The following is a 22284-nucleotide window of genomic DNA, read 5'->3' as shown; positions in this document are numbered from 1 at the left end:
GACCACCAACAGGTGCAAACACAAGATAACAATTCACCACCAGCATAGGGAAAGTGCTGTGCCCAGTATTCAGCATTCAAATGCTGCCTCTAGGAAATCAATTCATGAACCTGTTTTGACTGGGAGTAAAGCAAAAAAAAAAGGAGGAACCCTTAAAATGACACGCTAAATTAACAAGAGGACTCTATTTTTGGGTCCCGACCCCCAGGTTAAAAACCACAGAATTCATTTGAAACAGTCAGGAATCCTGCAGCATGTCAATTTTACCTACTGTAGATCAGCAGGACTTTTCCAGTTTTGGCCATCAACATAATGAAATAATCCAAGTACGGGATATATAGATAATATATGCTAAGCATGCTAAGAATGGGGCGTGTGCCTTGCGCTTTTTATCCAACTCTGGTATGACAAGAGATCTGTGCTTATTCTTCTCCAAAGCAAAAGCAGCATGACCCCGACGTGATTTGAACACGCAACCTTCTGATCTGGAGTCAGACGCGCTACCGTTGCGCCACGAGGTCTCACTGTGCAGGTGGGAGTGGTCGTCAACAGAGTAGCCAACAAAGGTAGGTTATTTCCCCCAACCGACATAAAATTAGATAGATTCTGACATATTAAATATTCAGCCTAAAGAGGAAAGAAAATAAGTACTTTTCTTTTCAGCACAATACCACTGTAATTGAAGGCAAAGCCAAACAGAAAGGCACCAGCTAGCCAGTTTCTGTGTTTGCGGCAATGTGAAGCCATACCGGTTTAATTACATTACAATGGAACATGCAAATGCTGGGGTGAATCGTGCATGGTGTGGAATTCTCCACGTGACTTACTCTTTGCTAGCTTTATATTTAGGACAATTTGTGGCCTCTTTCAAGTGAGAAGAAAGATGTTAAATTCTCTTCCTAAAGAAGGTGTTTTATGGCATTCAGTAGATGTATTTGAGGATGGCCTCGATGTTCTTGTGGCAAAGCTGGAAACTATGCCACTATAGTATCTAAAGTGGGTATTGTGACACAGCTTGTTGATCCAAGGAGAAATCGGAAATGCAAATATGGAGTTCTAAAGGAATCCTGCTTCCCAATTTGGGGCACAATTGAAAATGACTTCAGGTCTTTCATTTTTTTCCCTTTCTCCTTCATTTGGAACAACAAGGGGAAGAAGGGTGGGTGAATGGTTGAACCTGAGTCTTCTTTTCATCCTGAATTACTTTTGTAACTTTCTGTGATACTGTTCCATGTTTAAAGATCAAAGGAGTATGAAACAAGTGCATTTCCAAGCCTACGTAAGTTGCACCTTGTGGCAAATAAGGAAGCGGTATTCAAACGGCGTGATGCGTTTATGGAAGAAAAAAGGAGCTTGATGGCAGCGGTGGGATTCGAACCCACGCCCCCGAAGAGACTGGAGCCTTAATCCAGCGCCTTAGACCGCTCGGCCACGCTACCTGCGCATGTTTCCGGCGGCTGTGTACTCACAACACGCACGCCATTTGGCAGCGTTCTGATCATTTCATTTTCTTTCTTGTCAAAAGGTTGCAAGTCCCGACAATATCTTTCCACACTCATGTGGCACTGCTGGCGGCATAGCTCATTTAGAGCGCCTTCACCTCTACAGGACGGCAAAAATACAAGAAAACTAGATCAATTCTAAAATATTACACATCCCCCTCTATTTATTCTCACACAGAACAAATATTATCCTAATATATATAAATATATATATATATATATATCAAAAGAGTTTGAAGCGCAAGTTCCTCGTGTTACATTCAGGTGAAAGCTGCTAGCGTGTCAAATGACCACCAACAGGTGCAAACACAAGATAACAATTCACCACCAGCATAGGGAAAGTGCTGTGCCCAGTATTCAGCATTCAAATGCTGCCTCTAGGAAATCAATTCATGAACCTGTTTTGACTGGGAGTAAAGCAAAAAAAAAAGGAGGAACCCTTAAAATGACACGCTAAATTAACAAGAGGACTCTATTTTTGGGTCCCGACCCCCAGGTTAAAAACCACAGAATTCATTTGAAACAGTCAGGAATCCTGCAGCATGTCAATTTTACCTACTGTAGATCAGCAGGACTTTTCCAGTTTTGGCCATCAACATAATGAAATAATCCAAGTACGGGATATATAGATAATATATGCTAAGCATGCTAAGAATGGGGCGTGTGCCTTGCGCTTTTTATCCAACTCTGGTATGACAAGAGATCTGTGCTTATTCTTCTCCAAAGCAAAAGCAGCATGACCCCGACGTGATTTGAACACGCAACCTTCTGATCTGGAGTCAGACGCGCTACCGTTGCGCCACGAGGTCTCACTGTGCAGGTGGGAGTGGTCGTCAACAGAGTAGCCAACAAAGGTAGGTTATTTCCCCCAACCGACATAAAATTAGATAGATTCTGACATATTAAATATTCAGCCTAAAGAGGAAAGAAAATAAGTACTTTTCTTTTCAGCACAATACCACTGTAATTGAAGGCAAAGCCAAACAGAAAGGCACCAGCTAGCCAGTTTCTGTGTTTGCGGCAATGTGAAGCCATACCGGTTTAATTACATTACAATGGAACATGCAAATGCTGGGGTGAATCGTGCATGGTGTGGAATTCTCCACGTGACTTACTCTTTGCTAGCTTTATATTTAGGACAATTTGTGGCCTCTTTCAAGTGAGAAGAAAGATGTTAAATTCTCTTCCTAAAGAAGGTGTTTTATGGCATTCAGTAGATGTATTTGAGGATGGCCTCGATGTTCTTGTGGCAAAGCTGGAAACTATGCCACTATAGTATCTAAAGTGGGTATTGTGACACAGCTTGTTGATCCAAGGAGAAATCGGAAATGCAAATATGGAGTTCTAAAGGAATCCTGCTTCCCAATTTGGGGCACAATTGAAAATGACTTCAGGTCTTTCATTTTTTTTCCTTTCTCCTTCATTTGGAACAACAAGGGGAAGAAGGGTGGGTGAATGGTTGAACCTGAGTCTTCTTTTCATCCTGAATTACTTTTGTAACTTTCTGTGATACTGTTCCATGTTTAAAGATCAAAGGAGTATGAAACAAGTGCATTTCCAAGCCTACGTAAGTTGCACCTTGTGGCAAATAAGGAAGCGGTATTCAAACGGCGTGATGCGTTTATGGAAGAAAAAAGGAGCTTGATGGCAGCGGTGGGATTCGAACCCACGCCCCCGAAGAGACTGGAGCCTTAATCCAGCGCCTTAGACCGCTCGGCCACGCTACCTGCGCATGTTTCCGGCGGCTGTGTACTCACAACACGCACGCCATTTGGCAGCGTTCTGATCATTTCATTTTCTTTCTTGTCAAAAGGTTGCAAGTCCCGACAATATCTTTCCACACTCATGTGGCACTGCTGGCGGCATAGCTCATTTAGAGCGCCTTCACCTCTACAGGACGGCAAAAATACAAGAAAACTAGATCAATTCTAAAATATTACACATCCCCCTCTATTTATTCTCACACAGAACAAATATTATCCTAATATATATAAATATATATATATATATATCAAAAGAGTTTGAAGCGCAAGTTCCTCGTGTTACATTCAGGTGAAAGCTGCTAGCGTGTCAAATGACCACCAACAGGTGCAAACACAAGATAACAATTCACCACCAGCATAGGGAAAGTGCTGTGCCCAGTATTCAGCATTCAAATGCTGCCTCTAGGAAATCAATTCATGAACCTGTTTTGACTGGGAGTAAAGCAAAAAAAAAAGGAGGAACCCTTAAAATGACACGCTAAATTAACAAGAGGACTCTATTTTTGGGTCCCGACCCCCAGGTTAAAAACCACAGAATTCATTTGAAACAGTCAGGAATCCTGCAGCATGTCAATTTTACCTACTGTAGATCAGCAGGACTTTTCCAGTTTTGGCCATCAACATAATGAAATAATCCAAGTACGGGATATATAGATAATATATGCTAAGCATGCTAAGAATGGGGCGTGTGCCTTGCGCTTTTTATCCAACTCTGGTATGACAAGAGATCTGTGCTTATTCTTCTCCAAAGCAAAAGCAGCATGACCCCGACGTGATTTGAACACGCAACCTTCTGATCTGGAGTCAGACGCGCTACCGTTGCGCCACGAGGTCTCACTGTGCAGGTGGGAGTGGTCGTCAACAGAGTAGCCAACAAAGGTAGGTTATTTCCCCCAACCGACATAAAATTAGATAGATTCTGACATATTAAATATTCAGCCTAAAGAGGAAAGAAAATAAGTACTTTTCTTTTCAGCACAATACCACTGTAATTGAAGGCAAAGCCAAACAGAAAGGCACCAGCTAGCCAGTTTCTGTGTTTGCGGCAATGTGAAGCCATACCGGTTTAATTACATTACAATGGAACATGCAAATGCTGGGGTGAATCGTGCATGGTGTGGAATTCTCCACGTGACTTACTCTTTGCTAGCTTTATATTTAGGACAATTTGTGGCCTCTTTCAAGTGAGAAGAAAGATGTTAAATTCTCTTCCTAAAGAAGGTGTTTTATGGCATTCAGTAGATGTATTTGAGGATGGCCTCGATGTTCTTGTGGCAAAGCTGGAAACTATGCCACTATAGTATCTAAAGTGGGTATTGTGACACAGCTTGTTGATCCAAGGAGAAATCGGAAATGCAAATATGGAGTTCTAAAGGAATCCTGCTTCCCAATTTGGGGCACAATTGAAAATGACTTCAGGTCTTTCATTTTTTTCCCTTTCTCCTTCATTTGGAACAACAAGGGGAAGAAGTGTGGGTGAATGGTTGAACCTGAGTCTTCTTTTCATCCTGAATTACTTTTGTAACTTTCTGTGATACTGTTCCATGTTTAAAGATCAAAGGAGTATGAAACAAGTGCATTTCCAAGCCTACGTAAGTTGCACCTTGTGGCAAATAAGGAAGCGGTATTCAAACGGCGTGATGCGTTTATGGAAGAAAAAAGGAGCTTGATGGCAGCGGTGGGATTCGAACCCACGCCCCCGAAGAGACTGGAGCCTTAATCCAGCGCCTTAGACCGCTCGGCCACGCTACCTGCGCATGTTTCCGGCGGCTGTGTACTCACAACACGCACGCCATTTGGCAGCGTTCTGATCATTTCATTTTCTTTCTTGTCAAAAGGTTGCAAGTCCCGACAATATCTTTCCACACTCATGTGGCACTGCTGGCGGCATAGCTCATTTAGAGCGCCTTCACCTCTACAGGACGGCAAAAATACAAGAAAACTAGATCAATTCTAAAATATTACACATCCCCCTCTATTTATTCTCACACAGAACAAATATTATCCTAATATATATATATATATATATATATATATATATATCAAAAGAGTTTGAAGCGCAAGTTCCTCGTGTTACATTCAGGTGAAAGCTGCTAGCGTGTCAAATGACCACCAACAGGTGCAAACACAAGATAACAATTCACCACCAGCATAGGGAAAGTGCTGTGCCCAGTATTCAGCATTCAAATGCTGCCTCTAGGAAATCAATTCATGAACCTGTTTTGACTGGGAGTAAAGCAAAAAAAAAAGGAGGAACCCTTAAAATGACACGCTAAATTAACAAGAGGACTCTATTTTTGGGTCCCGACCCCCAGGTTAAAAACCACAGAATTCATTTGAAACAGTCAGGAATCCTGCAGCATGTCAATTTTACCTACTGTAGATCAGCAGGACTTTTCCAGTTTTGGCCATCAACATAATGAAATAATCCAAGTACGGGATATATAGATAATATATGCTAAGCATGCTAAGAATGGGGCGTGTGCCTTGCGCTTTTTATACAACTCTGGTATGACAAGAGATCTGTGCTTATTCTTCTCCAAAGCAAAAGCAGCATGACCCCGACGTGATTTGAACACGCAACCTTCTGATCTGGAGTCAGACGCGCTACCGTTGCGCCACGAGGTCTCACTGTGCAGGTGGGAGTGGTCGTCAACAGAGTAGCCAACAAAGGTAGGTTATTTCCCCCAACCGACATAAAATTAGATAGATTCTGACATATTAAATATTCAGCCTAAAGAGGAAAGAAAATAAGTACTTTTCTTTTCAGCACATCACCACTGTAATTGAAGGCAAAGCCAAACAGAAATGCACCAGCTAGCCAGTTTCTGTGTTTGCGGCAATGTGAAGCCATACCGGTTTAATTACATTACAATGGAACATGCAAATGCTGGGGTGAATCGTGCATGGTGTGGAATTCTCCACGTGACTTACTCTTTGCTAGCTTTATATTTAGGACAATTTGTGGCCTCTTTCAAGTGAGAAGAAAGATGTTAAATTCTCTTCCTAAAGAAGGTGTTTTATGGCATTCAGTAGATGTATTTGAGGATGGCCTCGATGTTCTTGTGGCAAAGCTGGAAACTATGCCACTATAGTATCTAAAGTGGGTATTGTGACACAGCTTGTTGATCCAAGGAGAAATCGGAAATGCAAATATGGAGTTCTAAAGGAATCCTGCTTCCCAATTTGGGGCACAATTGAAAATGACTTCAGGTCTTTCATTTTTTTCCCTTTCTCCTTCATTTGGAACAACAAGGGGAAGAAGGGTGGGTGAATGGTTGAACCTGAGTCTTCTTTTCATCCTGAATTACTTTTGTAACTTTCTGTGATACTGTTCCATGTTTAAATATCAAAGGAGTATGAAACAAGTGCATTTCCAAGCCTACGTAAGTTGCACCTTGTGGCAAATAAGGAAGCGGTATTCAAACGGCGTGATGCGTTTATGGAAGAAAAAAGCAGCTTGATGGCAGCGGTGGGATTCGAACCCACGCCCCCGAAGAGACTGGAGCCTTAATCCAGCGCCTTAGACCGCTCGGCCACGCTACCTGCGCATGTTTCCGGCGGCTGTGTACTCACAACACGCACGCCATTTGGCAGCGTTCTGATCATTTCATTTTCTTTCTTGTCAAAAGGTTGCAAGTCCCGACAATATCTTTCCACACTCATGTGGCACTGCTGGCGGCATAGCTCATTTAGAGCGCCTTCACCTCTACAGGACGGCAAAAATACAAGAAAACTAGATCAATTCTAAAATATTACACATCCCCCTCTATTTATTCTCACACAGAACAAATATTATCCTAATATATATAAATATATATATATATATATCAAAAGAGTTTGAAGCGCAAGTTCCTCGTGTTACATTCAGGTGAAAGCTGCTAGCGTGTCAAATGACCACCAACAGGTGCAAACACAAGATAACAATTCACCACCAGCATAGGGAAAGTGCTGTGCCCAGTATTCAGCATTCAAATGCTGCCTCTAGGAAATCAATTCATGAACCTGTTTTGACTGGGAGTAAAGCAAAAAAAAAAGGAGGAACCCTTAAAATGACACGCTAAATTAACAAGAGGACTCTATTTTTGGGTCCCGACCCCCAGGTTAAAAACCACAGAATTAATTTGAAACAGTCAGGAATCCTGCAGCATGTCAATTTTACCTACTGTAGATCAGCAGGACTTTTCCAGTTTTGGCCATCAACATAATGAAATAATCCAAGTACGGGATATATAGATAATATATGCTAAGCATGCTAAGAATGGGGCGTGTGCCTTGCGCTTTTTATCCAACTCTGGTATGACAAGAGATCTGTGCTTATTCTTCTCCAAAGCAAAAGCAGCATGACCCCGACGTGATTTGAACACGCAACCTTCTGATCTGGAGTCAGACGCGCTACCGTTGCGCCACGAGGTCTCACTGTGCAGGTGGGAGTGGTCGTCAACAGAGTAGCCAACAAAGGTAGGTTATTTCCCCCAACCGACATAAAATTAGATAGATTCTGACATATTAAATATTCAGCCTAAAGAGGAAAGAAAATAAGTACTTTTCTTTTCAGCACAATACCACTGTAATTGAAGGCAAAGCCAAACAGAAAGGCACCAGCTAGCCAGTTTCTGTGTTTGCGGCAATGTGAAGCCATACCGGTTTAATTACATTACAATGGAACATGCAAATGCTGGGGTGAATCGTGTATGGTGTGGAATTCTCCACGTGACTTACTCTTTGCTAGCTTTATATTTAGGACAATTTGTGGCCTCTTTCAAGTGAGAAGAAAGATGTTAAATTCTCTTCCTAAAGAAGGTGTTTTATGGCATTCAGTAGATGTATTTGAGGATGGCCTCGATGTTCTTGTGGCAAAGCTGGAAACTATGCCACTATAGTATCTAAAGTGGGTATTGTGACACAGCTTGTTGATCCAAGGAGAAATCGGAAATGCAAATATGGAGTTCTAAAGGAATCCTGCTTCCCAATTTGGGGCACAATTGAAAATGACTTCAGGTCTTTCATTTTTTTTCCTTTCTCCTTCATTTGGAACAACAAGGGGAAGAAGGGTGGGTGAATGGTTGAACCTGAGTCTTCTTTTCATCCTGAATTACTTTTGTAACTTTCTGTGATACTGTTCCATGTTTAAAGATCAAAGGAGTATGAAACAAGTGCATTTCCAAGCCTACGTAAGTTGCACCTTGTGGCAAATAAGGAAGCGGTATTCAAACGGCGTGATGCGTTTATGGAAGAAAAAAGGAGCTTGATGGCAGCGGTGGGATTCGAACCCACGCCCCCGAAGAGACTGGAGCCTTAATCCAGCGCCTTAGACCGCTCGGCCACGCTACCTGCGCATGTTTCCGGCGGCTGTGTACTCACAACACGCACGCCATTTGGCAGCGTTCTGATCATTTCATTTTCTTTCTTGTCAAAAGGTTGCAAGTCCCGACAATATCTTTCCACACTCATGTGGCACTGCTGGCGGCATAGGTCATTTAGAGCGCCTTCACCTCTAAAGGACGGCAAAAATACAAGAAAACTAGATCAATTCTAAAATATTACACATCCCCCTCTATTTATTCTCACACAGAACAAATATTATCCTAATATATATAAATATATATATATAGATATATATATCAAAAGAGTTTGAAGCGCAAGTTCCTCGTGTTACATTCAGGTGAAAGCTGCTAGCGTGTCAAATGACCACCAACAGGTGCAAACACAAGATAACAATTCACCACCAGCATAGGGAAAGTGCTGTGCCCAGTATTCAGCATTCAAATGCTGCCTCTAGGAAATCAATTCATGAACCTGTTTTGACTGGGAGTAAAGCAAAAAAAAAAGGAGGAACCCTTAAAATGACACGCTAAATTAACAAGAGGACTCTATTTTTGGGTCCCGACCCCCAGGTTAAAAACCACAGAATTCATTTGAAACAGTCAGGAATCCTGCAGCATGTCAATTTTACCTACTGTAGATCAGCAGGACTTTTCCAGTTTTGGCCATCAACATAATGAAATAATCCAAGTACGGGATATATAGATAATATATGCTAAGCATGCTAAGAATGGGGCGTGTGCCTTGCGCTTTTTATCCAACTCTGGTATGACAAGAGATCTGTGCTTATTCTTCTCCAAAGCAAAAGCAGCATGACCCCGACGTGATTTGAACACGCAACCTTCTGATCTGGAGTCAGACGCGCTACAGTTGCGCCACGAGGTCTCACTGTGCAGGTGGGAGTGGTCGTCAACAGAGTAGCCAACAAAGGAAGGTTATTTCCCCCAACCGACATAAAATTAGATAGATTCTGACATATTAAATATTCAGCCTAAAGAGGAAAGAAAATAAGTACTTTTCTTTTCAGCACAATACCACTGTAATTGAAGGCAAAGCCAAACAGAAAGGCACCAGCTAGCCAGTTTCTGTGTTTGCGGCAATGTGAAGCCATACCGGTTTAATTACATTACAATGGAACATGCAAATGCTGGGGTGAATCGTGCATGGTGTGGAATTCTCCACGTGACTTACTCTTTGCTAGCTTTATATTTAGGACAATTTGTGGCCTCTTTCAAGTGAGAAGAAAGATGTTAAATTCTCTTCCTAAAGAAGGTGTTTTATGGCATTCAGTAGATGTATTTGAGGATGGCCTCGATGTTCTTGTGGCAAAGCTGGAAACTATGCCACTATAGTATCTAAAGTGGGTATTGTGACACAGCTTGTTGATCCAAGGAGAAATCGGAAATGCAAATATGGAGTTCTAAAGGAATCCTGCTTCCCAATTTGGGGCACAATTGAAAATGACTTCAGGTCTTTCATTTTTTTCCCTTTCTCCTTCATTTGGAACAACAAGGGGAAGAAGTGTGGGTGAATGGTTGAACCTGAGTCTTCTTTTCATCCTGAATTACTTTTGTAACTTTCTGTGATACTGTTCCATGTTTAAAGATCAAAGGAGTATGAAACAAGTGCATTTCCAAGCCTACGTAAGTTGCACCTTGTGGCAAATAAGGAAGCGGTATTCAAACGGCGTGATGCGTTTATGGAAGAAAAAAGGAGCTTGATGGCAGCGGTGGGATTCGAACCCACGCCCCCGAAGAGACTGGAGCCTTAATCCAGCGCCTTAGACCGCTCGGCCACGCTACCTGCGCATGTTTCCGGCGGCTGTGTACTCACAACACGCACGCCATTTGGCAGCGTTCTGATCATTTCATTTTCTTTCTTGTCAAAAGGTTGCAAGTCCCGACAATATCTTTCCACACTCATGTGGCACTGCTGGCGGCATAGCTCATTTAGAGCGCCTTCACCTCTACAGGACGGCAAAAATACAAGAAAACTAGATCAATTCTAAAATATTACACATCCCCCTCTATTTATTCTCACACAGAACAAATATTATCCTAATATATATAAATATATATATATATATATATATCAAAAGAGTTTGAAGCGCAAGTTCCTCGTGTTACATTCAGGTCAAAGCTGCTAGCGTGTCAAATGACCACCAACAGGTGCAAACACAAGATAACAATTCACCACCAGCATAGGGAAAGTGCTGTGCCCAGTATTCAGCATTCAAATGCTGCCTCTAGGAAATCAATTCATGAACCTGTTTTGACTGGGAGTAAAGCAAAAAAAAAAGGAGGAACCCTTAAAATGACACGCTAAATTAACAAGAGGACTCTATTTTTGGGTCCCGACCCCCAGGTTAAAAACCACAGAATTCATTTGAAACAGTCAGGAATCCTGCAGCATGTCAATTTTACCTACTGTAGATCAGCAGGACTTTTCCAGTTTTGGCCATCAACATAATGAAATAATCCAAGTACGGGATATATAGATAATATATGCTAAGCATGCTAAGAATGGGGCGTGTGCCTTGCGCTTTTTATCCAACTCTGGTATGACAAGAGATCTGTGCTTATTCTTCTCCAAAGCAAAAGCAGCATGACCCCGACGTGATTTGAACACGCAACCTTCTGATCTGGAGTCAGACGCGCTACCGTTGCGCCACGAGGTCTCACTGTGCAGGTGGGAGTGGTCGTCAACAGAGTAGCCAACAAAGGTAGGTTATTTCCCCCAACCGACATAAAATTAGATAGATTCTGACATATTAAATATTCAGCCTAAAGAGGAAAGAAAATAAGTACTTTTCTTTTCAGCACAATACCACTGTAATTGAAGGCAAAGCCAAACAGAAAGGCACCAGCTAGCCAGTTTCTGTGTTTGCGGCAATGTGAAGCCATACCGGTTTAATTACATTACAATGGAACATGCAAATGCTGGGGTGAATCGTGCATGGTGTGGAATTCTCCACGTGACTTACTCTTTGCTAGCTTTATATTTAGGACAATTTGTGGCCTCTTTCAAGTGAGAAGAAAGATGTTAAATTCTCTTCCTAAAGAAGGTGTTTTATGGCATTCAGTAGATGTATTTGAGGATGGCCTCGATGTTCTTGTGGCAAAGCTGGAAACTATGCCACTATAGTATCTAAAGTGGGTATTGTGACACAGCTTGTTGATCCAAGGAGAAATCGGAAATGCAAATATGGAGTTCTAAAGGAATCCTGCTTCCCAATTTGGGGCACAATTGAAAATGACTTCAGGTCTTTCATTTTTTTTCCTTTCTCCTTCATTTGGAACAACAAGGGGAAGAAGGGTGGGTGAATGGTTGAACCTGAGTCTTCTTTTCATCCTAAATTACTTTTGTAACTTTCTGTGATACTGTTCCATGTTTAAAGATCAAAGGAGTATGAAACAAGTGCATTTCCAAGCCTACGTAAGTTGCACCTTGTGGCAAATAAGGAAGCGGTATTCAAACGGCGTGATGCGTTTATGGAAGAAAAAAGGAGCTTGATGGCAGCGGTGGGATTCGAACCCACGCCCCCGAAGAGACTGGAGCCTTAATCCAGCGCCTTAGACCGCTCGGCCACGCTACCTGCGCATGTTTCCGGCGGCTGTGTACTCACAACACGCACGCCATTTGGCAGCGTTCTGATCATTTCATTTTCTTTCTTGTCAAAAGGTTGCAAGTCCCGACAATATCTTTCCACACTCATGTGGCACTGCTGGCGGCATAGGTCATTTAGAGCGCCTTCAACTCTAAAGGACGGCAAAAATACAAGAAAACTAGATCAATTCTAAAATATTACACATCCCCCTCTATTTATTCTCACACAGAACAAATATTATCCTAATATATATAAATATATATATATATATATATATCAAAAGAGTTTGAAGCGCAAGTTCCTCGTGTTACATTCAGGTGAAAGCTGCTAGCGTGTCAAATGACCACCAACAGGTGCAAACACAAGATAACAATTCACCACCAGCATAGGGAAAGTGCTGTGCCCAGTATTCAGCATTCAAATGCTGCCTCTAGGAAATCAATTCATGAACCTGTTTTGACTGGGAGTAAAGCAAAAAAAAAAGGAGGAACCCTTAAAATGACACGCTAAATTAACAAGAGGACTCTATTTTTGGGTCCCGACCCCCAGGTTAAAAACCACAGAATTCATTTGAAACAGTCAGGAATCCTGCAGCATGTCAATTTTACCTACTGTAGATCAGCAGGACTTTTCCAGTTTTGGCCATCAACATAATGAAATAATCCAAGTACGGGATATATAGATAATATATGCTAAGCATGCTAAGAATGGGGCGTGTGCCTTGCGCTTTTTATCCAACTCTGGTATGACAAGAGATCTGTGCTTATTCTTCTCCAAAGCAAAAGCAGCATGACCCCGACGTGATTTGAACACGCAACCTTCTGATCTGGAGTCAGACGCGCTACCGTTGCGCCACGAGGTCTCACTGTGCAGGTGGGAGTGGTCGTCAACAGAGTAGCCAACAAAGGTAGGTTATTTCCCCCAACCGACATAAAATTAGATAGATTCTGACATATTAAATATTCAGCCTAAAGAGGAAAGAAAATAAGTACTTTTCTTTTCAGCACAATACCACTGTAATTGAAGGCAAAGCCAAACAGAAAGGCACCAGCTAGCCAGTTTCTGTGTTTGCGGCAATGTGAAGCCATACCGGTTTAATTACATTACAATGGAACATGCAAATGCTGGGGTGAATCGTGCATGGTGTGGAATTCTCCACGTGACTTACTCTTTGCTAGCTTTATATTTAGGACAATTTGTGGCCTCTTTCAAGTGAGAAGAAAGATGTTAAATTCTCTTCCTAAAGAAGGTGTTTTATGGCATTCAGTAGATGTATTTGAGGATGGCCTCGATGTTCTTGTGGCAAAGCGGGAAACTATGCCACTATAGTATCTAAAGTGGGTATTGTGACACAGCTTGTTGATCCAAGGAGAAATCGGAAATGCAAATATGGAGTTCTAAAGGAATCCTGCTTCCCAATTTGGGGCACAATTGAAAATGACTTCAGGTCTTTCATTTTTTTCCCTTTCTCCTTCATTTGGAACAACAAGGGGAAGAAGGGTGGGTGAATGGTTGAACCTGAGTCTTCTTTTCATCCTGAATTACTTTTGTAACTTTCTGTGATACTGTTCCATGTTTAAATATCAAAGGAGTATGAAACAAGTGCATTTCCAAGCCTACGTAAGTTGCACCTTGTGGCAAATAAGGAAGCGGTATTCAAACGGCGTGATGCGTTTATGGAAGAAAAAAGGAGCTTGATGGCAGCGGTGGGATTCGAACACACGCCCCCGAAGAGACTGGAGCCTTAATCCAGCGCCTTAGACCGCTCGGCCACGCTACCTGCGCATGTTTCCGGCGGCTGTGTACTCACAACACGCACGCCATTTGGCAGCGTTCTGATCATTTCATTTTCTTTCTTGTCAAAAGGTTGCAAGTCCCGACAATATCTTTCCACACTCATGTGGCACTGCTGGCGGCATAGCTCATTTAGAGCGCCTTCACCTCTACAGGACGGCAAAAATACAAGAAAACTAGATCAATTCTAAAATATTACACATCCCCCTCTATTTATTCTCACACAGAACAAATATTATCCTAATATATATAAATATATATATATATATATATCAAAAGAGTTTGAAGCGCAAGTTCCTCGTGTTACATTCAGGTGAAAGCTGCTAGCGTGTCAAATGACCACCAACAGGTGCAAACACAAGATAACAATTCACCACCAGCATAGGGAAAGTGCTGTGCCCAGTATTCAGCATTCAAATGCTGCCTCTAGGAAATCAATTCATGAACCTGTTTTGACTGGGAGTAAAGCAAAAAAAAAAGGAGGAACCCTTAAAATGACACGCTAAATTAACAAGAGGACTCTATTTTTGGGTCCTGACCCCCAGGTTAAAAACCACAGAATTCATTTGAAACAGTCAGGAATCCTACAACATGTCAATTTTACCTACTGTAGATCAGCAGGACTTTTCCAGTTTTGGCCATCAACATAATGAAATAATCCAAGTACGGGATATATAGATAATATATGCTAAGCATGCTAAGAATGGGGCGTGTGCCTTGCGCTTTTTATCCAACTCTGGTATGACAAGAGATCTGTGCTTATTCTTCTCCAAAGCAAAAGCAGCATGACCCCGACGTGATTTGAACACGCAACCTTCTGATCTGGAGTCAGACGCGCTACCGTTGCGCCACGAGGTCTCACTGTGCAGGTGGGAGTGGTCGTCAACAGAGTAGCCAACAAAGGTAGGTTATTTCCCCCAACCGACATAAAATTAGATAGATTCTGACATATTAAATATTCAGCCTAAAGAGGAAAGAAAATAAGTACTTTTCTTTTCAGCACAATACCACTGTAATTGAAGGCAAAGCCAAACAGAAAGGCACCAGCTAGCCAGTTTCTGTGTTTGCGGCAATGTGAAGCCATACCGGTTTAATTACATTACAATGGAACATGCAAATGCTGGGGTGAATCGTGCATGGTGTGGAATTCTCCACGTGACTTACTCTTTGCTAGCTTTATATTTAGGACAATTTGTGGCCTCTTTCAAGTGAGAAGAAAGATGTTAAATTCTCTTCCTAAAGAAGGTGTTTTATGGCATTCAGTAGATGTATTTGAGGATGGCCTCGATGTTCTTGTGGCAAAGCTGGAAACTATGCCACTATAGTATCTAAAGTGGGTATTGTGACACAGCTTGTTGATCCAAGGAGAAATCGGAAATGCAAATATGGAGTTCTAAAGGAATCCTGCTTCCCAATTTGGGGCACAATTGAAAATGACTTCAGGTCTTTCATTTTTTTCCCTTTCTCCTTCATTTGGAACAACAAGGGGAAGAAGGGTGGGTGAATGGTTGAACCTGAGTCTTCTTTTCATCCTGAATTACTTTTGTAACTTTCTGTGATACTGTTCCATGTTTAAATATCAAAGGAGTATGAAACAAGTGCATTTCCAAGCCTACGTAAGTTGCACCTTGTGGCAAATAAGGAAGCGGTATTCAAACGGCGTGATGCGTTTATGGAAGAAAAAAGGAGCTTGATGGCAGCGGTGGGATTCGAACCCACGCCCCCGAAGAGACTGGAGCCTTAATCCAGCGCCTTAGACCGCTCGGCCACGCTACCTGCGCATGTTTCCGGCGGCTGTGTACTCCCAACACGCACGCCATTTGGCAGCGTTCTGATCATTTCATTTTCTTTCTTGTCAAAAGGTTGCAAGTCCCGACAATATCTTTCCACACTCATGTGGCACTGCTGGCGGCATAGCTCATTTAGAGCGCCTTCACCTCTACAGGACGGCAAAAATACAAGAAAACTAGATCAATTCTAAAATATTACACATCCCCCTCTATTTATTCTCACACAGAACAAATATTATCCTAATATATATAAATATATATATATATATATCAAAAGAGTTTGAAGCGCAAGTTCCTCGTGTTACATTCAGGTGAAAGCTGCTAGCGTGTCAAATGACCACCAACAGGTGCAAACACAAGATAACAATTCACCACCAGCATAGGGAAAGTGCTGTGCCCAGTATTCAGCATTCAAATGCTGCCTCTAGGAAATCAATTCATGAACCTGTTTTGACTGGGAGTAAAGCAAAAAAAAAAGTCGGAACCCTTAAAATGACACGCTAAATTAACAAGAGGACTCTATTTTTGGGTCCCGACCCCCAGGTTATAAACCACAGAATTCATTTGAAACAGTCAGGAATCCTGCAGCATGTCAATTTTACCTACTGTAGATCAGCAGGACTTTTCCAGTTTTGGCCATCAACATAATGAAATAATCCAAGTACGGGATATATAGATAATATATGCTAAGCATGCTAAGAATGGGGCGTGTGCCTTGCGCTTTTTATACAACTCTGGTATGACAAGAGATCTGTGCTTATTCTTCTCCAAAGCAAAAGCAGCATGACCCCGACGTGATTTGAACACGCAACCTTCTGATCTGGAGTCAGACGCGCTACCGTTGCGCCACGAGGTCTCACTGTGCAGGTGGGAGTGGTCGTCAACAGAGTAGCCAACAAAGGTAGGTTATTTCCCCCAACCGACATAAAATTAGATAGATTCTGACATATTAAATATTCAGCCTAAAGAGGAAAGAAAATAAGTACTTTTCTTTTCAGCACAATACCACTGTAATTGAAGGCAAAGCCAAACAGAAAGGCACCAGCTAGCCAGTTTCTGTGTTTGCGGCAATGTGAAGCCATACCGGTTTAATTACATTACAATGGAACATGCAAATGCTGGGGTGAATCGTGCATGGTGTGGAATTCTCCACGTGACTTACTCTTTGCTAGCTTTATATTTAGGACAATTTGTGGCCTCTTTCAAGTGAGAAGAAAGATGTTAAATTCTCTTCCTAAAGAAGGTGTTTTATGGCATTCAGTAGATGTATTTGAGGATGGCCTCGATGTTCTTGTGGCAAAGCTGGAAACTATGCCACTATAGTATCTAAAGTGGGTATTGTGACACAGCTTGTTGATCCAAGGAGAAATCGGAAATGCAAATATGGAGTTCTAAAGGAATCCTGCTTCCCAATTTGGGGCACAATTGAAAATGACTTCAGGTCTTTCATTTTTTTCCCTTTCTCCTTCATTTGGAACAACAAGGGGAAGAAGGGTGGGTGAATGGTTGAACCTGAGTCTTCTTTTCATCCTGAATTACTTTTGTAACTTTCTGTGATACTGTTCCATGTTTAAATATCAAAGGAGTATGAAACAAGTGCATTTCCAAGCCTACGTAAGTTGCACCTTGTGGCAAATAAGGAAGCGGTATTCAAACGGCGTGATGCGTTTATGGAAGAAAAAAGGAGCTTGATGGCAGCGGTGGGATTCGAACCCACGCCCCCGAAGAGACTGGAGCCTTAATCCAGCGCCTTAGACCGCTCGGCCACGCTACCTGCGCATGTTTCCGGCGGCTGTGTACTCACAACACGCACGCCATTTGGCAGCGTTCTGATCATTTCATTTTCTTTCTTGTCAAAAGGTTGCAAGTCCCGACAATATCTTTCCACACTCATGTGGCACTGCTGGCGGCATAGCTCATTTAGAGCGCCTTCACCTCTACAGGACGGCAAAAATACAAGAAAACTAGATCAATTCTAAAATATTACACATCCCCCTCTATTTATTCTCACACAGAACAAATATTATCCTAATATATATAAATATATATATATATATATATATCAAAAGAGTTTGAAGCGCAAGTTCCTCGTGTTACATTCAGGTGAAAGCTGCTAGCGTGTCAAATGACCACCAACAGGTGCAAACACAAGATAACAATTCACCACCAGCATAGGGAAAGTGCTGTGCCCAGTATTCAGCATTCAAATGCTGCCTCTAGGAAATCAATTCATGAACCTGTTTTGACTGGGAGTAAAGCAAAAAAAAAAGGAGGAACCCTTAAAATGACACGCTAAATTAACAAGAGGACTCTATTTTTGGGTCCCGACCCCCAGGTTAAAAACCACAGAATTCATTTGAAACAGTCAGGAATCCTACAACATGTCAATTTTACCTACTGTAGATCAGCAGGACTTTTCCAGTTTTGGCCATCAACATAATGAAATAATCCAAGTACGGGATATATAGATAATATATGCTAAGCATGCTAAGAATGGGGCGTGTGCCTTGCGCTTTTTATCCAACTCTGGTATGACAAGAGATCTGTGCTTATTCTTCTCCAAAGCAAAAGCAGCATGACCCCGACGTTATTTGAACACGCAACCTTCTGATCTGGAGTCAGACGCGCTACCGTTGCGCCACGAGGTCTCACTGTGCAGGTGGGAGTGGTCGTCAACAGAGTAGCCAACAAAGGTAGGTTATTTCCCCCAACCGACATAAAATTAGATAGATTCTGACATATTAAATATTCAGCCTAAAGAGGAAAGAAAATAAGTACTTTTCTTTTCAGCACAATACCACTGTAATTGAAGGCAAAGCCAAACAGAAAGGCACCAGCTAGCCAGTTTCTGTGTTTGCGGCAATGTGAAGCCATACCGGTTTAATTACATTACAATGGAACATGCAAATGCTGGGGTGAATCGTGCATGGTGTGGAATTCTCCACGTGACTTACTCTTTGCTAGCTTTATATTTAGGACAATTTGTGGCCTCTTTCAAGTGAGAAGAAAGATGTTAAATTCTCTTCCTAAAGAAGGTGTTTTATGGCATTCAGTAGATGTATTTGAGGATGGCCTCGATGTTCTTGTGGCAAAGCTGGAAACTATGCCACTATAGTATCTAAAGTGGGTATTGTGACACAGCTTGTTGATCCAAGGAGAAATCGGAAATGCAAATATGGAGTTCTAAAGGAATCCTGCTTCCCAATTTGGGGCACAATTGAAAATGACTTCAGGTCTTTCATTTTTTTCCCTTTCTCCTTCATTTGGAACAACAAGGGGAAGAAGGGTGGGTGAATGGTTGAACCTGAGTCTTCTTTTCATCCTGAATTACTTTTGTAACTTTCTGTGATACTTTTCCATGTTTAAATATCAAAGGAGTATGAAACAAGTGCATTTCCAAGCCTACGTAAGTTGCACCTTGTGGCAAATAAGGAAGCGGTATTCAAACGGCGTGATGCGTTTATGGAAGAAAAAAGGAGCTTGATGGCAGCGGTGGGATTCGAACCCACGCCCCCGAAGAGACTGGAGCCTTAATCCAGCGCCTTAGACCGCTCGGCCACGCTACCTGCGCATGTTTCCGGCGGCTGTGTACTCCCAACACGCACGCCATTTGGCAGCGTTCTGATCATTTCATTTTCTTTCTTGTCAAAAGGTTGCAAGTCCCGACAATATCTTTCCACACTCAAGTGGCACTGCTGGCGGCATAGCTCATTTAGAGCGCCTTCACCTCTACAGGACGGCAAAAATACAAGAAAACTAGATCAATTCTAAAATATTACACATCCCCCTCTATTTATTCTCACACAGAACAAATATTATCCTAATATATATAAATATATATATATATATATCAAAAGAGTTTGAAGCGCAAGTTCCTCGTGTTACATTCAGGTGAAAGCTGCTAGCGTGTCAAATGACCACCAACAGGTGCAAACACAAGATAACAATTCACCACCAGCATAGGGAAAGTGCTGTGCCCAGTATTCAGCATTCAAATGCTGCCTCTAGGAAATCAATTCATGAACCTGTTTTGACTGGGAGTAAAGCAAAAAAAAAAGGCGGAACCCTTAAAATGACACGCTAAATTAACAAGAGGACTCTATTTTTGGGTCCCGACCCCCAGGTTATAAACCACAGAATTCATTTGAAACAGTCAGGAATCCTGCAGCATGTCAATTTTACCTACTGTAGATCAGCAGGACTTTTCCAGTTTTGGCCATCAACATAATGAAATAATCCAAGTACGGGATATATAGATAATATATGCTAAGCATGCTAAGAATGGGGCGTGTGCCTTGCGCTTTTTATACAACTCTGGTATGACAAGAGATCTGTGCTTATTCTTCTCCAAAGCAAAAGCAGCATGACCCCGACGTGATTTGAACACGCAACCTTCTGATCTGGAGTCAGACGCGCTACCGTTGCGCCACGAGGTCTCACTGTGCAGGTGGGAGTGGTCGTCAACAGAGTAGCCAACAACGGTAGGTTATTTCCCCCAACCGACATAAAATTAGATAGATTCTGACATATTAAATATTCAGCCTAAAGAGGAAAGAAAATAAGTACTTTTCTTTTCAGCACAATACCACTGTAATTGAAGGCAAAGCCAAACAGAAAGGCACCAGCTAGCCAGTTTCTGTGTTTGCGGCAATGTGAAGCCATACCGGTTTAATTACATTACAATGGAACATGCAAATGCTGGGGTGAATCGTGCATGGTGTGGAATTCTCCACGTGACTTACTCTTTGCTAGCTTTATATTTAGGACAATTTGTGGCCTCTTTCAAGTGAGAAGAAAGATGTTAAATTCTCTTCCTAAAGAAGGTGTTTTATGGCATTCAGTAGATGTATTTGAGGATGGCCTCGATGTTCTTGTGGCAAAGCTGGAAACTATGCCACTATAGTATCTAAAGTGGGTATTGTGACACAGCTTGTTGATCCAAGGAGAAATCGGAAATGCAAATATGGAGTTCTAAAGGAATCCTGCTTCCCAATTTGGGGCACAATTGAAAATGACTTCAGGTCTTTCATTTTTTTCCCTTTCTCCTTCATTTGGAACAACAAGGGGAAGAAGGGTGGGTGAATGGTTGAACCTGAGTCTTCTTTTCATCCTGAATTACTTTTGTAACTTTCTGTGATACTGTTCCATGTTTAAAGATCAAAGGAGTATGAAACAAGTGCATTTCCAAGCCTACGTAAGTTGCACCTTGTGGCAAATAAGGAAGCGGTATTCAAACGGCGTGATGCGTTTATGGAAGAAAAAAGGAGCTTGATGGCAGCGGTGGGATTCGAACCCACGCCCCCGAAGAGACTGGAGCCTTAATCCAGCGCCTTAGACCGCTCGGCCACGCTACCTGCGCATGTTTCCGGCGGCTGTGTACTCACAACACGCACGCCATTTGGCAGCGTTCTGATCATTTCATTTTCTTTCTTGTCAAAAGGTTGCAAGTCCCGACAATATCTTTCCACACTCATGTGGCACTGCTGGCGGCATAGCTCATTTAGAGCGCCTTCACCTCTACAGGACGGCAAAAATACAAGAAAACTAGATCAATTCTAAAATATTACACATCCCCCTCTATTTATTCTCACACAGAACAAATATTATCCTAATATATATAAATATATATATATATATATATATATATCAAAAGAGTTTGAAGCGCAAGTTCCTCGTGTTACATTCAGGTGAAAGCTGCTAGCGTGTCAAATGACCACCTACAGGTGCAAACACAAGATAACAATTCACCACCAGCATAGGGAAAGTGCTGTGCCCAGTATTCAGCATTCAAATGCTGCCTCTAGGAAATCAATTCATGAACCTGTTTTGACTGGGAGTAAAGCAAAAAAAAAAGGAGGAACCCTTAAAATGACACGCTAAATTAACAAGAGGACTCTATTTTTGGGTCCCGACCCCCAGGTTAAAAACCACAGAATTCATTTGAAACATTCAGGAATCCTGCAGCATGTCAATTTTACCTACTGTAGATCAGCAGGACTTTTCCAGTTTTGCCCATCAACATAATGAAATAATCCAAGTACGGGATATATAGATAATATATGCTAAGCATGCTAAGAATGGGGCGTGTGCCTTGCGCTTTTTATCCAACTCTGGTATGACAAGAGATCTGTGCTTATTCTTCTCCAAAGCAAAAGCAGCATGACCCCGACGTGATTTGAACACGCAACCTTCTGATCTGGAGTCAGACGCGCTACCGTTGCGCCACGAGGTCTCACTGTGCAGGTGGGAGTGGTCGTCAACAGAGTAGCCAACAAAGGTAGGTTATTTCCCCCAACCGACATAAAATTAGATAGATTCTGACAAAATAAATATTCAGCCTAAAGAGGAAAGAAAATAAGTACTTTTCTTTTCAGCACAATACCACTGTAATTGAAGGCAAAGCCAAACAGAAAGGCACCAGCTAGCCAGTTTCTGTGTTTGCGGCAATGTGAAGCCATACCGGTTTAATTACATTACAATGGAACATGCAAATGCTGGGGTGA

At 42.0% G+C, this 22284-nt stretch overlaps 22 non-coding genes across 22 annotated transcripts; all 22 read right to left on the bottom strand.

Moving 5' to 3' along the window:
- Positions 1 to 449: 449 nt before the first annotated feature.
- TRNAW-CCA (transfer RNA tryptophan (anticodon CCA)) lies at positions 450 to 521 on the bottom strand. The gene has a single exon. It is a non-coding gene; the product is annotated as a tRNA-Trp (tRNA).
- An 836-nt stretch (positions 522 to 1357) lies between these two features.
- On the bottom strand, positions 1358 to 1439 carry TRNAL-AAG (transfer RNA leucine (anticodon AAG)). Its single transcript has one exon. It is a non-coding gene; the product is annotated as a tRNA-Leu (tRNA).
- Positions 1440 to 2239: 800 nt separating this feature from the next.
- Positions 2240 to 2311, bottom strand: TRNAW-CCA (transfer RNA tryptophan (anticodon CCA)). Its single transcript has one exon. It is a non-coding gene; the product is annotated as a tRNA-Trp (tRNA).
- Positions 2312 to 3147: 836 nt separating this feature from the next.
- On the bottom strand, positions 3148 to 3229 carry TRNAL-AAG (transfer RNA leucine (anticodon AAG)). Its single transcript has one exon. It is a non-coding gene; the product is annotated as a tRNA-Leu (tRNA).
- Positions 3230 to 4027: 798 nt separating this feature from the next.
- Positions 4028 to 4099, bottom strand: TRNAW-CCA (transfer RNA tryptophan (anticodon CCA)). Its single transcript has one exon. It is a non-coding gene; the product is annotated as a tRNA-Trp (tRNA).
- An 836-nt stretch (positions 4100 to 4935) lies between these two features.
- On the bottom strand, positions 4936 to 5017 carry TRNAL-AAG (transfer RNA leucine (anticodon AAG)). Its single transcript has one exon. It is a non-coding gene; the product is annotated as a tRNA-Leu (tRNA).
- Positions 5018 to 5821: 804 nt separating this feature from the next.
- Positions 5822 to 5893, bottom strand: TRNAW-CCA (transfer RNA tryptophan (anticodon CCA)). The gene has a single exon. It is a non-coding gene; the product is annotated as a tRNA-Trp (tRNA).
- An 836-nt stretch (positions 5894 to 6729) lies between these two features.
- TRNAL-AAG (transfer RNA leucine (anticodon AAG)) lies at positions 6730 to 6811 on the bottom strand. Its single transcript has one exon. It is a non-coding gene; the product is annotated as a tRNA-Leu (tRNA).
- Positions 6812 to 7609: 798 nt separating this feature from the next.
- Positions 7610 to 7681, bottom strand: TRNAW-CCA (transfer RNA tryptophan (anticodon CCA)). The gene has a single exon. It is a non-coding gene; the product is annotated as a tRNA-Trp (tRNA).
- An 836-nt stretch (positions 7682 to 8517) lies between these two features.
- TRNAL-AAG (transfer RNA leucine (anticodon AAG)) lies at positions 8518 to 8599 on the bottom strand. The gene has a single exon. It is a non-coding gene; the product is annotated as a tRNA-Leu (tRNA).
- Positions 8600 to 10311: 1712 nt separating this feature from the next.
- TRNAL-AAG (transfer RNA leucine (anticodon AAG)) lies at positions 10312 to 10393 on the bottom strand. The gene has a single exon. It is a non-coding gene; the product is annotated as a tRNA-Leu (tRNA).
- An 802-nt stretch (positions 10394 to 11195) lies between these two features.
- On the bottom strand, positions 11196 to 11267 carry TRNAW-CCA (transfer RNA tryptophan (anticodon CCA)). Its single transcript has one exon. It is a non-coding gene; the product is annotated as a tRNA-Trp (tRNA).
- An 836-nt stretch (positions 11268 to 12103) lies between these two features.
- TRNAL-AAG (transfer RNA leucine (anticodon AAG)) lies at positions 12104 to 12185 on the bottom strand. The gene has a single exon. It is a non-coding gene; the product is annotated as a tRNA-Leu (tRNA).
- An 802-nt stretch (positions 12186 to 12987) lies between these two features.
- Positions 12988 to 13059, bottom strand: TRNAW-CCA (transfer RNA tryptophan (anticodon CCA)). Its single transcript has one exon. It is a non-coding gene; the product is annotated as a tRNA-Trp (tRNA).
- Positions 13060 to 14777: 1718 nt separating this feature from the next.
- Positions 14778 to 14849, bottom strand: TRNAW-CCA (transfer RNA tryptophan (anticodon CCA)). Its single transcript has one exon. It is a non-coding gene; the product is annotated as a tRNA-Trp (tRNA).
- Positions 14850 to 15685: 836 nt separating this feature from the next.
- On the bottom strand, positions 15686 to 15767 carry TRNAL-AAG (transfer RNA leucine (anticodon AAG)). Its single transcript has one exon. It is a non-coding gene; the product is annotated as a tRNA-Leu (tRNA).
- Positions 15768 to 16565: 798 nt separating this feature from the next.
- TRNAW-CCA (transfer RNA tryptophan (anticodon CCA)) lies at positions 16566 to 16637 on the bottom strand. Its single transcript has one exon. It is a non-coding gene; the product is annotated as a tRNA-Trp (tRNA).
- Positions 16638 to 17473: 836 nt separating this feature from the next.
- TRNAL-AAG (transfer RNA leucine (anticodon AAG)) lies at positions 17474 to 17555 on the bottom strand. Its single transcript has one exon. It is a non-coding gene; the product is annotated as a tRNA-Leu (tRNA).
- Positions 17556 to 19265: 1710 nt separating this feature from the next.
- On the bottom strand, positions 19266 to 19347 carry TRNAL-AAG (transfer RNA leucine (anticodon AAG)). Its single transcript has one exon. It is a non-coding gene; the product is annotated as a tRNA-Leu (tRNA).
- A 798-nt stretch (positions 19348 to 20145) lies between these two features.
- Positions 20146 to 20217, bottom strand: TRNAW-CCA (transfer RNA tryptophan (anticodon CCA)). Its single transcript has one exon. It is a non-coding gene; the product is annotated as a tRNA-Trp (tRNA).
- Positions 20218 to 21053: 836 nt separating this feature from the next.
- Positions 21054 to 21135, bottom strand: TRNAL-AAG (transfer RNA leucine (anticodon AAG)). Its single transcript has one exon. It is a non-coding gene; the product is annotated as a tRNA-Leu (tRNA).
- Positions 21136 to 21941: 806 nt separating this feature from the next.
- TRNAW-CCA (transfer RNA tryptophan (anticodon CCA)) lies at positions 21942 to 22013 on the bottom strand. The gene has a single exon. It is a non-coding gene; the product is annotated as a tRNA-Trp (tRNA).
- Between the last annotated feature and the right edge of the window lie 271 nt (positions 22014 to 22284).

The sequence above is a fragment of the Pelobates fuscus genome, chromosome 3, assembly GCF_036172605.1.
Source record: "Pelobates fuscus isolate aPelFus1 chromosome 3, aPelFus1.pri, whole genome shotgun sequence".
NCBI lineage: Eukaryota > Metazoa > Chordata > Amphibia > Anura > Pelobatidae > Pelobates > Pelobates fuscus.
The sequence above is the reverse complement of the archived record's forward strand: the minus strand, read 5'-3'. Positions and strand labels throughout refer to the sequence as shown.